General features: G+C 40.3%; 1 protein-coding gene across 4 annotated transcripts in view; it reads left to right on the top strand.

Moving 5' to 3' along the window:
* Window positions 1–16,048, top strand: part of agap1 (ArfGAP with GTPase domain, ankyrin repeat and PH domain 1) — a 788,284-nt gene that overhangs the window by 334,473 nt on the left and 437,763 nt on the right. The window lies entirely within an intron of this gene.

The following is a 16,048-nucleotide window of genomic DNA, read 5'->3' as shown; positions in this document are numbered from 1 at the left end:
AAGCAGATGTAGTTACAGTCCATTGTCCTTGGTTTGTGTAACCTTGTTATGTGAGGAGTTTATTTCTTTATCCTCATCTTCTTTAACCATTCATTATTTTTCAAGCTATTCCAGTGCCAACCTGTATGGTCATGAGAAACGATAAGAGCAAGCTAGGTTAACTAATTTCTTTCTCCTGACTACCCTACCCTAAATGATACTACTTGCAAACCTGGTGCAATACTTGTAGTTATTTTCACATTTGGGAGGGCTGAACTGTCACTCAAATCACTTGTCTTTTCAGGAAAGAACATAGACTAAGGTGGTCAAAAGAGAAAATGCTGGAAAATCTCAGCAGGTCTGGCAACATCTGTAAGGAGAGAAAAGAGCTGATGTTTCAAGTCTAACTGACCCTTTGTCAGGTCCTGGACCTTCCCATGGCTTGCCGTTTCAACACACAATCCTGCTCCCATGCCCACATGTCTGTCCTTGGCCTGCTGCATTGTTCCAGTGAAGCTCAATGCAAACTGGAGGAATAGCATCTCATCTTTCAACTAGGCATGTTATAGTCTGCCGGTCTCAACATTGAATTTAGCAACTTCAGATGATTATCTCATCTCGACCCCTCTATTTTCATTCTGTTCCGTAATTTTATTTCATTTATTTTATTTACCTATTTTTTCACTGTTCTGTACCTCTTATTTCTTGATTGTCTCTTTCTCTCGCTCCCCACTCTCTCATCACCTTTTTCCTCTCCTCTTCCCCCTTTGCTACCCTTCTCCTCTGTTTTCCATTTTGCCTCTGTTTCACCCATCCCCCACGTAACAAAAAAAAGACAAAATAGCTTTGACAAAGGGTCAGTTAAACTTGAAACATCAGCTCTTTTCTCTCCTTACAGATGTTGCAAGACCTGCTGAGATTTTCCAGCATTTTCTCTTTGGTTTCAGATTCCAGCATCCGCAGTAATTTGCTTTTTTACTGAAGAGATCATTCTCCTTTTTCCTCACCTTGTAAACAGAAAGCAGAGACATTACTCTGAAAAGATAAGCAAGTTCCCTGGAGGTGCACACACATCATCTATTGCATCCGCTGCACCCGATGTGGCCTCCTCTATATTGGGGAGACGGGCCGCCTACTTGCGGAACGCTTCAGGGAACACCTCTGGGATGCCCGGACCAACCAACCCAACCACCCCGTGGCTCAACACTTTAACTCTCCCTCCCACTCCACCGAGGACATACAGGTCCTTGGACTCCTCCATTGCCAGAACATAACAACACGACGGTTGGAGGAAGAGCGCCTCATCTTCCGCCTGGGAACCCTCCAACCACAAGGGATGAACTCAGATTTCTCCAGTTTCCTCATTTCCCCTCCCCACACCTTGTCTCAGCCGGTTCCCTCAAATTCAGCACCGCCCTCCTAACCTGCAATTTTCTTCCTGACCTCTCCGCCCCCGCCCCACTCCGGCCTATCACCCTCACCTTGATCTCCATCACCCCTCCCCCAAGTCCCTCCTCCCTACCTTTTATCTTAGCCTGCTGGACACACTTTCCTCATTCCTGATGAAGGGCTTATGCCCGAAACGTCGAATTTCCTATTCCTTGGATGCTGCCTGACCTGCGCTTTAACCAGCAACACATTTTCAGCACTACATGACCAGGAACTCATGAAATCACTGTTACTTCTTGAAGCTAAAGTCTATGGAAGGTCTTTTGTATTTTTGCTATTTACAACCTGATTAGATAGAGAGGTGATAGAAAGAAGTTAAAATGTATTCAAAGTCACCAGGTGTGTAGAACACCATAGTGTCACATTTCCTCTTCAACATGTGCACCATCCTGATTTGGTATGATGTTTCTATTCCCTCACTATCCCTACATGAAGATCCTGGTCTTCCTCTCTAACAGCACTGTGATACATCTACATTATGTGAACTGCAGCAATGAAAGAAAGCAGTTTGCTATCACATGGGCATTTGGGCCTGGAAAAAAATGTTAATCCTTCACTGACACTTGCATCCCATGAATGAAATAAGAGCCTCTGAACTCAACGTTCTTTTTAAAACAAATGAAACTGTGTGGCAATGATTCCATCAACTGTTCAGAAAGGGACAGTCATAACTGACAACTTAGTTGAGAGAAGACAATTTTTTATAGCTAACTTTGATGTGAGGACACAAAAATTCTATTCCAGTAACCTGACAGGGACTTAGAGAGGTATCCCTATTCATGACTGCTAGGCTTTTTCATTCAATACCTGTGTTCATGCTGCTCCATTTGATACAATCAGACTAAGTAGATGCGTCTGAGTTGGCCCGAACAGAGATCTATTATGTGCTGCTCTGTGCAGCTTTATTCATAAGAGTGTACAAGATCAACTCATTGGTTGGTTTCACTCAGCATTTTGAAAGCTTCCTGAAAGTTTATTTTCAGGTCAGCGCCGGTCTTGATGAGCAAGAAGAACATTTTCCAATGTCTGCTACATCTGTTTACTGCATGTTTGCCAAGAGCACACGGGTTAAAAAAATCCCTTTACTCACATTTGCCTGTCGAAACATTACTTTTTATTACAGTTTCCTTTCAAGTGTATTTTCCGTCTTGTTATCCTAAAAACAAAATGAATGCACATAAGTGTACTAATATGAGTGTTTGTCAAGATGTCAAAATGAGTAAGGATTGATCAAATTTGTTTTACTTATTTGAAAGAGAGTGCATGGAAGCAGTGTTATGTGAAGTTTTACATGTCATGTTGTATTAAGAATGTAATAACCTAAGTAGATGCGCCTTTATGACTTTGCCATATAGAATGTTATAAATGATAATGGAATACAATAATAAACTAGGTGTGCTTTTTCGAATGTAACTAATGTATAATGACCTGATCTGAAATGGCTGTTCTAGATTCTGAAAAGCTATGACAAAATAAACAGTGATTAACTGGTCAATGAGATAACAAAATGGTACCAATGTAAATGGTCTCACAAAAGAATTGAAGGAAAATTTTGGAATTTTTTTTTATTTGCTCATAGAATATAGGCATCACTGGCTGGGTCAGCAACTGCTGTCCATTCCTATTTGTCTTTTGGATTTTGACCCAAAAATACTGAAGGGATGTTGATTATATTTCCAAATCAGGGCAATGAGTAGCTTGGACCGAAGCTTGCAGGCATTGGTGTTCCCATGTTTCTGATGCCTTTGCTCTTTCTCGATGGAAACGATAGTGGGTTTCGAAGGTGCTGTCTCAGGAGGCTTGGTGAATTTCTGCAGTGCCTCTTATAGATGGTACACACTACTGATACTTAGCATCAGTGGGGAGAGTGGATCTTGTGAATATGATGTCAATTAAGCTGGCTGCTTTGTTCTGGACGTTGTCAAGCTTCTTGAGTGTTGTTGGAGCCCATCTCACCCCTGTCTCGAGCCTTCTGATAGACTTTGGGCGATCAGGAAATGATTTACTTGGTGCAGATTCCTAGCCTCTGACTGCCATTGTAGCTACTTTGAGTCCAGTCAGTTTCTAATCAATGAGAACTCCCAGCATTTGGTAATGGGGATTCAATGACAGCTTTGAATGTCAAAGAGTGATTGTTGGATTCTCTTGTCAGAAAACATTTGTATTTGTGTGCCCTATTTGATATGCTACCCTATTCAGTAGGAATCTAGGACCATTCTTGACTGTAAAAGGTAAAAGTTACTTTAAATGCAGCATATGATGATAAGTATTTGTGATGTCCTAACGGTATTATTGAAAAGTAATAGACTTTGTGGTTTGATCTGGGCAATTCTGGTTACAGAGGCTAAGATTCTTTGTAAATCTATCATGTTCCAGATAGTTTTATTTTATCATGAACTAATCTTTTCAGTTTGTTTTAATGATTTTATGATGTTTGGAGTTGAGAGGAGTTGTCCATAAATTCAAATTCAGTTACCATGGCTTCCATAACATTAAAAGTTGCTTTAAACAGTAGCAAGTTAATAAATGGGGCGAAATAAGAGACACTTCAATTCGCACCTCTTCGTGCTTGGCTTGGCTCAGAAGAAGCCTATGGCTGAACCCATGCTGGGAAAGCATCCTGGATCTTTTGCATAGTTGGTTCACGGTGGGAAGCAAATGTTGCGCAGTACTAGTGTTTGAGATGGGAAAAATCTTCAAGAAAAGAAAACCAAAAATCTTATCTTGAGCCTTTGTATAATCTTATTATCATGTGAATGTGCTTTATCTTTCATCTGATGGATGGTGTTATCTGAAAACTGACTGAATGCAGCCTGAATATTTCAGCAGATTTGAGAGAAGTAGGGTTTATGTTGATGAAAGCATATGCGTTGAGTCTGCCGAACTGTACAGTTGTCATGGAAACATCCTTGTTGAGGACCTGCCTTCAAAGAAAACTCAGCTTTAAAGTGACTGTAGGCAAGCTGTGCACAATGTGACCAAATACTGCAAAGCAATGTTTCTTTAGCTTTATGCCTGATAATGCTTTGTTTATTTTTATCCAGGTACCATGTCATCAGGTACCAGCTAATTAAGTCAAACACCTCCCCATTTACCTAATCTGCACTGATTTTATAGATTTGATGAGGGTTTTTATGTATTGAGTATCAATCTGTCCTTTTTTTGGGGGGGGTGGGGGGGTGTAGGTGGATGTATATAAAATTGTTGATTATATGACACTGATATTTCCCTTGGTAGGCTGGTTCTGAATAATTTTGTTTTATACCCTCTGACATTTAGAACAGTGGTTTTGTTTTCAGGTCTGTTGAAGATGTTCTTACTGACACATAGCATTTGAAAGTAAGTGTTTGGAGACCAAAGGGAAACTCCAGTTACCCAAGAGAAAAACAGCAGGAATCTTATTTTATTAATATGCAGCAACATGCTGGTAACCAAAAATATAGATAACTGAAGTTATCTCAACCCTAGAACTCTCAGTCTGAAAGTCTGTAGTTTTGTAAAGCCATACTGGGGATGGTATTGCATATAATTAGTGTAAAATTCATACATTTGGTTTTACTGTACCTGTAGTTGCAACTGCACACTAACACCAGGACTGGAATTTACATGCTGCACTCTGAGCTAGAATACTATAATGTTCTGTTCTGACCCTTGTCATTGAGCAATCTGTAGTTTTGACCTTGGAAACTTTTATGTTAATGATCTTTGGAGGTCTTTGTTCATAGGCTACAGTAAACACAAACCAGAAGTGTCTAGCAAAGTGCATCACATTGATCAGAATGTTAAGGGTTTTCTGAATTGTAGAAAATATTCAATTAAAATTTGACTTATAACAAACAGAAAATAATGATATATGGTCAAAATTGGTCATTATGGTGTAGAGGCCTTGCAATTCAGCATACATCCATAGTATAGGATGAATGACTGAAGTAATAAAATGAATGGTGGTTATTTTTATTCTCTCTTTTCCCAGCTCTCCCCAACACTCCTCCATTTTCAGTCCTTTAGAATGAAAACAAGCCTTCTTTTATGAAATATCTGGGACAATATACTCTTCTCTACAGAGAAATTTGTGGGTTATTAAATGTGTAGTTGTTTATCATAATACAGGAGCTTGTTTCAGATTTGAAGGTCAGAGTTTTACTTTATAATTGAAGCATTAATGATCAGTATGACAAGGTAATGTTTGAATTCTCAAATATCCAACACCTTGCAATGATATAGCAGGAATGTACTTGCTTTGAATAACGCATGTTTCTTTAATGCAAATTGGCTTTAACGCAATTGAAAACTGCAAACAGTTATTTGTAAAATGCGAGCTTTACTTACCTGTATTGGCTATAATGCAATTCTGGCCCTATTAATTTAAATGGTGCAGCTATTGTGCAGTTTTCTTATAACGCGAGATTGCACAAGAACGGAACTAAAGCATTATACCAGAACCAACTGTATACTGAATGAAATTCTATCAATGTGCATTCCAATTTGAAGGTCTGTATTGACTTCTGCAAGTAACGTTTCACAATTGGCAGATGATGCATCACATGGTCAACACTGTATTTTGCCAGACAGTCTTAGCCCTTCATTGTTTGGCTCAGAAATTAGCTGGCATTACCATGTAGATGTGATGCTGTGCCAGGTACGACCTAGCACTGTACTGCACTAGAGCCTGCAATTTTTTAAGGTTATATTTGGGCCATAAGAAGGCGAATGTTCTGATGTTCTTCAAATCTGTTGTGTATGAGCCAGCTCCATGTAACAACCCTGATATTTTCACGCATCTACTTAGAGGGAAGATTGTTGAGATACACTGAGACTGGGTGTCTGCCCAGTGGCTGCAAAGGCTGCATTTAACAAAGTTACAAGTTTTGAATTATCCAAATATCGCAACTGCAGTGACAGACTATTAGGTCGACTTATTCATCTAGTCATAGGAACCTTATGTGAGGAGACGTCTTTCCATCTGCAAGTGTATTACATAGAATTTTAGAGTGTAAAAACTGGCCATTCAACCCAATAGATCAATGCAGTTTTTGTTATCCACTTGAACCTCCTCCTACTGGCTTTCTATTCCATTCCTTCAACTTTTCAAAGTACTCAGCAAAGGTGGATTCCAATGAAAAGGAAGGACTGTAAGAAAAGGGGTAATCTGTCATGGGTGTCGAAAAAAATAAGGGAAGTGATCAAATTGAAAGAGAAGGCTACAAAGTGACTAAGATCAGTGGGAAGCTAGAAGATGGGGAAAGCTTTAAAGGTCAACAGAGCCACAAAAAGAACTATAAAGAAAAGTAAGATAGAACGTGAGGAAAAAAAAAGCACAGAATATAAAGGCAGGCAGCAAAATGTTTCTAGAAATATATAAAATGAAAAAGAGTGGCTAAAGTAAATGTTAAAGGATGAGAAGAGGCATTTAGTCATGGGATATGATGAAATGGCCGAGGAATTGAATAGGTATTTTGTGTCGGTCTTCACAGTGGAGGACACTAATAACATGCCAGTAATTGTCAAAGAGACGAAGGTAGCTGAGGACCTGGAAACAATCGTTATCATAGAAGAGGTACTGTTGGGCAAGCTAATGGAGTTAAGGATAGGCAAGTCTCCTGGCCCTGCTGAAATGCATCCCAGGGTACTAAAAGAGATGGCAGGAGAAATAAATTGTGCACTTATGGCAATTTTCCAAAATTCACTGGACCCTGTGGCAGTTCCAACAGATTGGAGAACAGCAAATGTGATATCACTGTTTAAAAAGAGTGGTAGACAAAAGATGGAAAATTATAGACCAATTAATTTAACTCCTGTAGTGGGGAAGATACTTCAGTGTGTTATCAAGGAAAAAATAACAAAGTATCTCGATAGAAATTGTCCTCTGGGCAGACACAGCATGGGTTCATGAAGGGCATGTCATGCTTAACTAATTTTTTTGGAATCCTATGAAGACATTACGAGCACAGTGAGCAAAGGGGACCCAGTAGATGTTATGTTCCTAGATTTCCAAAGGTTGGCAATCAGTAACTAGTGGTTTGCCTCAGGGATCAGTGTTGGGACGGCAGTTTAGATTAGACTTAGACTTACAGTGTGGAAACAGGCCCTTCGGCCCAACAAGTCCACACCGACCCATACCCCTACATTTACCCCTTACCTAACACTACGGGCAATTTTGCTTAGCCAATTCACCTGACCCGCACATCTGTGGACTGTGGGAGGAAACCGGAGCACCCGGAGGAAACCCACGCAGACACGGGGAGAACGTGCAAACTCCACACAGTCAGTCGCCTGAGTCGGGAATTGAACCCGGGTCTACAGGCGCTGTGAGGCAGCAGTGCTAACCACTGTGCCACCGTGCCGCCCACTATTATTTCACAATTTATTCACAATTTACATAGATGATTTGGAGTTGGCGACCACATGTGTGTCAAAGTTTGCAGATGACACTAAGGTGAGTGACAGATCAAAATGTGCAGAGGACTGTGAAACTTTGCAGAGGAACATTGTGAGTGAGTAGAGGTCTGGCAAATGGAATACAACGTTAATAAACTTGAAGTCATCCATTTTGGTAGGCATAACAATAAATATTACTTGGTGGTAAAAAGAGTGACCTAGGTGTCCTTGTGCATGAATCACAAAAGGTTGGTCTGCAGGTGCAACAGGTAATTAGAAAAGCAAATGGAATTTTGTCCTTCATTGCGAAACGGATTGAGTTTAAAAACAAGGAGGTTATGTTGCAGCTGTACAGGATGCTGCTGAGGATTACTGTGCGCAGTTTTGGTCTCCTTACTTGAGAAAGGGGATGTACCGGCACTGGAAGGTTGCAGAGGAGGTTTACAAGGTTGATTCCAGAGTTGAAGGGGTTGGCTTATTATGAGAGACTGAGTAGACTGGAATTATATTCATTGGAATTTAGAAGAATGAGGGGGGATCGGATAGAAACATGTAAAAGTATGAAGGGAATAGATAAGATAGATATAGAGCGGATGTATCCACTGTCAGATGAAACTAGGACAAGAGGGCATAGCCTCAAAATTATGGGGAACAGAGTTTGGACTGAATTGAGATTAAACTTCTTTATCCAGAAGGTTGAGAGTTTATGGAATTCCCTGCCCAGTGAAGTAGTTGATGCTACTTCAGTTAATGTTTGGAAAAATGAAGGAATTAAAGGTTATGGTGTGAGGGCGGGTAAGTGGAGCTGAGGCCACAGAAAGGTCAGCCTTGATCTTATTGAATTGTGGAGCAGGCTCGAAGGGCCTGATGGCCTACTCCTGCTCCTAGTTTTTATTTTCTTGTGTTCATTTTACTGATCTAGCTTTCCCTTAAACACATCTATACTGTTCATCTCAACAAGTCCAAATGGTAGAAGAGTTACTGTTTCATCACTCTAGGTAAAGACGTTTCTCGTGAATTCATGTTGAATTTATTAGGGACTTTTAGTTTTTGTGGTCTCTAGTTTTGAATTCTCCACAAACAAAAAATGTATTCTCACCCAATAAATCTTTGGGCAGAATGATTAATAAATGCAATTTGAGTCTGATAAACGGACCTACATTGCTAATATTAGTATTAAAACTAGAAATGTGTGGGGATGCATTACAGGAAAGGAATGACATGTTCTAGTTTACTTGAAAAACAAAAGCTCATGGATGACCTGACAGAAGTCTTCAAAATTATGAAAGGTTTAATTGATTGGATACAGCAAAAATGTTTTCTCTTCTCAGGAAGAGCATGACTCTGGGATATAATATAAGATGGTTGCCAAGAAATCCCATGAGGAATTCAGAAGAAGCTTCAGTGTACAAGGAGTGGGGACTGAGAATGTGGAACTCTCTACGACAGGGAGTAATTGAACAGAACAGGAAGTGAGATAAACATATGAGGGAGAAGGCAAAAGTTATGTTTGTAGGTTTATATAGGCTTATAAAGGAAGCTTGAGCACTGATATGGAGTGATTGAGCTTGTTCAGGTGAGGTATGTCCAATGTAAAATTGCGTACAATTTGTAATAACTGACTAATTTCTTTTTCAGCAATGTTCATTTTATGCCACAAAACAATAATTTACTGCATAAAATGTTCTTTACCGAATGCAACCTTTTACAAAAACATTTGCTTAATGTAGCCACTGACAATTACTTCGTCAATATGATCATTTTCAACATAGAACTTGTTTTCTAATATTTAATGATGGTCTCTGACTGTCTCTGCAGGAAGCTAACTGAGTAGGTGCAGGTGATGTGGACATATGCTGAGGTGAACATGTTGTTCTCATAATCTGCAGTATGTTAAAAAGAATAACTTCACCATAAGGATGAGGTTTCTAAATTCTTGGAAGAGCAGAGTCTGATTAGAACAAGTCAACATGGATTTAGTAAGGGGAGGTCATACCTGACAAACCTGTTGGAATTCTTTGAAGAGGTAACCAGTAGGTTCGACCAGGGAAACCCAGTGGATGTGGTCTATCTAGACTTCCAAAAGGCCTTTGATAAGGTGCCACACGGGAGGCTGCTGAGCAAGGTGAGGGCCCATGGTGTTCGAGGTGAGCTACTGGTATGGATTGAGGATTGGCTGTCTGACAGAAGGCAGAGAGTTGGGATAAAAAGTTCTTTTTCGGAATGGCAGCCGGCGACAAGCGGTGTCCCGCAGGGTTCAGTGTTGGGGCCACAGCTGTTGGCATTTCTATTAATGATCTGGATGAAGGGACTAGGGGCAATCTAGCGAAGTTTGCCAATGATACGAAGTTAGGTGGACAGGCAGGTAGTACTGAGGAAGTGGGGAGGCTGCAGAAGGATCTAGACAGTTTGGGAGAATGGTCCAGAAATGGCTGATGGAATTCAACGTGAGCAAATGCGAGGTCTTGCTCTTTGACAAAAAGAATAAAAGCATAGACTACTTTCTAAACGGTGAGAAAATTCGTAAAGCCAAAGTACAAAGGGATCTGGGAGTGTTCGTCGAGGATTCTCTAAAGGTAAACATGCAGGTTGAGTCCGTGATTAAGAAAGCGAATGCGATGTTGTCACTTATCTCAAGAGGGTTGGAATATAAAAGCACCGTTGTGCTACTGAGACTTTATAAAGCTCTGGTTAGGCCCCATTTGGAGTACTGTGTCCAATTTTGGTCCCCACACCTCAGGAAGGACATACTGGCACTGGAACATGTCCAGCGGAGATTCACACGGTTGATCCCTGGAATGGTTGGTCTAACATATGAGGAACGGCTGAGGATCCTGGGATTGTATTCATTGGAGTTTAGAAGATTAAGGGGAGACTTAATAGAAATTTACAAGATAATACATGGCTTGGAAAGGGTGGACGCTAGGAAATTGTCTCCGTTAGGTGAGGAGACTAGGACCCGTGGACACAGCCTTAAAATTAGGCGGGGTCAATTTAGAACAGAAATGCGGAGACATTTCTTCAGCCAGAGAGTGGTGGGCTTGTGGAATTCATTGCCGCAGAGTGCAGTGGAGACCGGGACACTAAATGTCTTCAAGACAGAGATTGGTAGATCTCGAGGAATTAAGGGCTACGGGGAGAATGCGGGTAAGTGGAGTCGAGATATCCATCAGCTGTGATTGAATGGCGGAGTGGACTCAATGGACCGAATGGCCTTACTTCCACTCCTATGTCTTATGGTCTTATTTACTTTTTGCATTTATCTTAATCTATAATTAAGTGCATGAATACATTTTAAAGTTATTCATTGCTAGCTGCTTTAAGGTTAAATAGATAGATCGCAGGTTAGACTACATTTACACATTGGCAATTATAGGCATGTTTCCTTCATAAAAATGTTGTCATGCAAGCACGATTTCTGGACCTTAGCTGCTAAAGCGTGATGCAAGGCACAGACTAGAATGGTTTTCTTTGTTAGAAAATCATTGAGAGGGCAGTATCAGAAGCTGAGAGATCGGAAATGTAAATGAAATAAGCTTATTTAGTATAGATTGTCCAGGTGGAAATAAGGTCACAAGTATACTTAACAAACTTCGACTAAGTCTACAAATAAGAAGCATGTTTTTTTCCTTGCTGAATATGTGGAATAAATTCATTGTAAATGTCACTAAATGCAAATAAAGAAATTCAAGAAAGTAGTAAAATCTGGCTTGTTGTTAGGAAAGGGAAATTGTAGGTTAAGGTGTGGAGTAACCCCTTGTTAACACCAATTTAAGCTCCATTTTTTATGCAGAATTGGTTGTAGAAGTGCAAAGATCAAGGGCATACATTGGTGCTTTCCACTGCCCTTTTCACTGGTCAGAAATGTAGTTTGTCAGATCAGCTCTGCCTAAAAACATGGCCATGACAGAATCCAACATTGAGAGGTTCTGCACAAAGGGAATTCAAATTAAGCTGATTTTTTTTGGATGCACAAGCATGTGGTGGCACATTGTTAAAAGTTATTTTTTGTATTAAAAATATTTAATTTGCAAGAATCTGACCAGTGTACACCGTCAAATATGTGGTTCAGTACAGCTTTTGTTTGAAAGCATTTTTCAATGATTTAAATCATGTTATTTATGAGTGGAGGACTTTTATTAAAATACTGTTGTAATATTGCGTGCAATTCTGGTCTCCTTCCCATCGGAAAGATGTTGTGGGGAAGGCAGATGAACTCAGGGCAAGGTTAGGAACATGGGACTGGGATATCATAGCAATTATGGAAACATGGCTCAGGGATGGGCAGGACTGGCAGCTCAATGTTCCTGGATACAAATGCTACAGGAAGGATAGAAAGGGAAGCAAGAGAGGAGGGGGAGTGGCATTTTTGATAAGGGATAGCATTATAGTTGTCCTGAGGGAGGATATTCCCGGAAATACATCCAAGGAAGTTATTTGGGTGGAACCGAGAAATAAGAAAGGGATGATCACCTTATTGGGATTGTATTATAGACCCCCTAATAATCAGAGGGAAAGCTATGACTCTACTTAGTTTTTGTGGTAAATCCACGATTAATTGTTAATACATCTGCATTAGGTTACCCCTTACATGCATCCAAGAATATCTTTTGCTGCAAAGTTTATAAGCATATAGTAATATAAACATACTGCATAGATAATTACGCAGTAATTTTACAGTAATATAGTAATCGTTAACATAATACCATTAAGTTGCATTTCATTACCAGATTATATTGTTCATTGAAGAGTTTACTTGTGTTTATGCAAGTAATTTTTTAACAGAAAATTGAAATTATAACTAGTGTCATTATATGATTATGTAGAAGTGGAAATGCTACCTATTTCTGTCCAAGTACAGTCACAAATTATTGAATGTCGTATATAAACACAATTGTTTCTGAGCATGAAAACATAGTTGTTTGGCATTATGCCTCAACATGTATTAGAAAAGAAGAAAACAAATCAGACAGTTACTATTCATCTACCACCTTTTGCTGGAACTTTTGTTGGACTAGGTGGGATCACTTTCATGTGTAATGACTTCCTATACTAGACTTTTGCTGTTACGGTTTGTTTGTGAATATGGATATTTCCATTGCGACTGGACTCTGAAGTACCTTGATACTTCCACAATGGGAGGAGGAAAACATTGCAAGACCTCATTAAAAAATAGAAACTTCAAAGTTTGCAACTAGTCTGGAATGAATAATACAAGCTACAGGCTATAATATATTCTAGGATTTTGAATGATTTAATATAGCAGTGTGGTAGGGAGGGACATTGGCCCTAGTCAAGTTATTTGGATCTAGCGTTTGGCCACCACTCTAAATAGCACCCCTAGCTCAGTGTCTTTTTGCCATAAAGTCATAAAGCCTGGAAACAGACCTTTCGATCCAACTTGTTTGCACTGACTCGATGACCCAGTGTGATCTAGTCTCATTTGCCAGCATCTGGCCCATATCTCCTATCCATATATCCACCCAGATGCTTTTTAAATGTTGTGATTGTACTGACGTGCCACTTCCTGCGACAGCTCATTCCATACATGCACCACACTCTGCATGAAAAAGTTACCCCTCGGGTGCTTTTTAATCTTTTCTCTCTTACCTTAAATCAATGCCCTCTATTTTTGGACTCCCCTAGCCTAGGTGAAAGACCTCTGCTATCTACCCTATCTATGCCTTGATGACTTTATAAATCTCTTTAAGATCACCCCTCAGCCTCCAGTACTTCAGGGAAAATAGCCCCAGCGTATTCAGCCTCTCCCTGCTTAAACCTTCCAAGCTGCCAACATCCTTGCAAATCTTTTCTGCACCTTCTCAACTTTAACAACATCTTTCCTATAACATAGAGACCAGAATTGTATGTGTTATTCTAAAAGTGGTCTCACCAATGTCCTGTACAGCCACAACCTGACATCCCAACTCTTATAGTCGAGAGTGAAGTGTTGGAAAAGCACAGCAGGTCAGGCAGCATCCGAGGAGCAGGAGAATCGATGTTTCAGGCATAAGCCATTCTTGATGAAGGGCTTATGTCCGAAACGTTGATTCTCCTCCTCGGATGCTGCCTCACTTGCTGTGCTTTTCCAGCATTACACTCTTGACTTATATCTCCAGCATCTGCAGTCCTCACTTTCTCCTAGTTGATCCCAACTCTTATACTCAATTTTGTGACCAATGAAGCTGAGCAAAACAAATGCCACCTTCACCATCTTATCTACCTGTGACTCCACTTTCAAAGAAATATGCAACTACACTCCTAGATTCAAAAAGGTGTGAAACTGGAAAAAGCACAGCAGGTCAAGCAGCATCAGAGGAGCAGGAGAATCCATGTTTCAGGTCGGGATCTCCTGATGAAAGGTCCCGACCTGAAACATGGATTCTCCTGCTCCTCTGATGCTGCTTGATCTGCTTTTTCCAGCTCCATGCTTTATCGACGTTGACTTTCCAGCAACTGCAGTCCTCACTGTCTCCAACCTGAACTACCAGGTCTCTCTGTTCAGCAGCACTCCTTAGGGTCCTATGAATAATTGCATAAGTCCTGTCCTGGTTTGCCTTACCACAATGCACTACCTCATATTTATCTAAATTAAACTCTATCTGCCACTCCTCCCCCATTGGCCAATCTGATCTGAGATATTTACCTTCATTGTCCAGCACATCACCTATTTTGGTGTCATCTGCAAACTCACTAACTGTGCCTTCTACTTTCACAGCCAGATCATTTATATAAATGACAGAAAGCAGTGGTCCCAGCACTTTTTGACTGTCTGAGGTGCCTTGGATATGTTTATCCTTGCTTTAAATACAGTGCATAGTGCCATTGCCAGCACATGCGCAGTTAGCCATTGGGTCTATTGATGAAAGCATTTATTGTTGCCTGATTTATTATTGGCATTTTAAGAATGTGCTGTGCCATTCAAGTTGCAATTGTGCAATTTGATCCTAGTTCTGTACATGCCATAAATAGTGAGAAAATATTCTGTCTTGGCATGCACTGAATCACAACAAAAGACCATGTCTAGTGTAAGGTATCTTATGTGGCAATAGCAATTTGATTGTTGAATGAGGGAGCGCGTCAGCACAGCAGTTTGTTACTGTAATGTGACACTAATTAGAGATATTTGCTGCTTTCATTCTGGGCAAAGTGACCAGCTGTTGGGGAGTACTGTGCTTTGGTAAACTGGATCTGTCTCTGGAGTAAATACAAACCTGACTCGGATATTAGGCTAGTCGTGACATAAACAACGCAGACATTGCCTTGTACTTGATTTACTGGGAAGGCTGCTCTATTTCCCCAGTCGCCTGTAATGGCTTTGTAATGAAGTGTATTCATTGGCAGCACTTTCCTCCATTGTAAATTGTTTCCTGCACTACATGATATCTCTAACATAAGCAAGAACCATTACTTGTAGCCCAAGGGTTCAATTTGTGCATGGACCTTCATTAACAAGGAATCTATCAGATTATGTCCATAAAAGGTTATCCTTCCTCCTTTCTGTATAATTTGACCCATTTCCTTTATTCAAAAGTCCATATCTCCTTAATAGATTGTGATCTCATCTCATATCCTTCACCAAGACATGAGTGGAAACTTCAGGCTTCCCTTGATTTTCAGAAATAATGCTCTGGGATTATTTTCATGTCCACCTTTTAAGTCTCTCTTGCTGTAGTCTCCTGATTCAAAGGCCGTGAATTGGAGGTCCATGCCATGATGTCTGCTAACGATGGTTATGACTAACTGAGTGATCTGCGAATTTCAATTTGTGGAGACTACATTGCAAATATTTCTCTTGTGTTCTCATTCCTTGGCCGGTTGGTGATCTTTTAAAGTGGTTGCTTGTCTCTGAAGACTGTTACGTAATATGTCTCTAGCTAAATTACAGGCTTTTACTTCAAAAGCAGGTGTGCCAACCATATCCAGATAGACTGCTATCTAGTGTGTAATGCAAAGATTACTGGGCTGACTGAAGAGGATGGAGCTGACGCCCAGAATGGTCACTCCTCTCTTGAATCCCCTCTTTCCCAGCTATTTTTTGATCTTGATGGTACATGCACCATTTCTAATATTTCTGTGAAAAGTTTTAGCTTTGGCGCAGTTGATTAGTGCACTCCACCTTGTGATTCAAATCATACTCGAGATATTTGAGTATTGAAATCTAGGCCGAAGCATCCAGGGATGTATCATTTGGATGAAATGTTAAACTAAGGCTCCATCTGTCCCTTTCAGGTGACTGGAA

Source organism: Hemiscyllium ocellatum, chromosome 7 (assembly GCF_020745735.1).
Source record: "Hemiscyllium ocellatum isolate sHemOce1 chromosome 7, sHemOce1.pat.X.cur, whole genome shotgun sequence".
Lineage (NCBI taxonomy): Eukaryota > Metazoa > Chordata > Chondrichthyes > Orectolobiformes > Hemiscylliidae > Hemiscyllium > Hemiscyllium ocellatum.
Note: the sequence above shows the minus strand (reverse complement) of the source record. Positions and strands in the feature narration are given on the sequence as shown.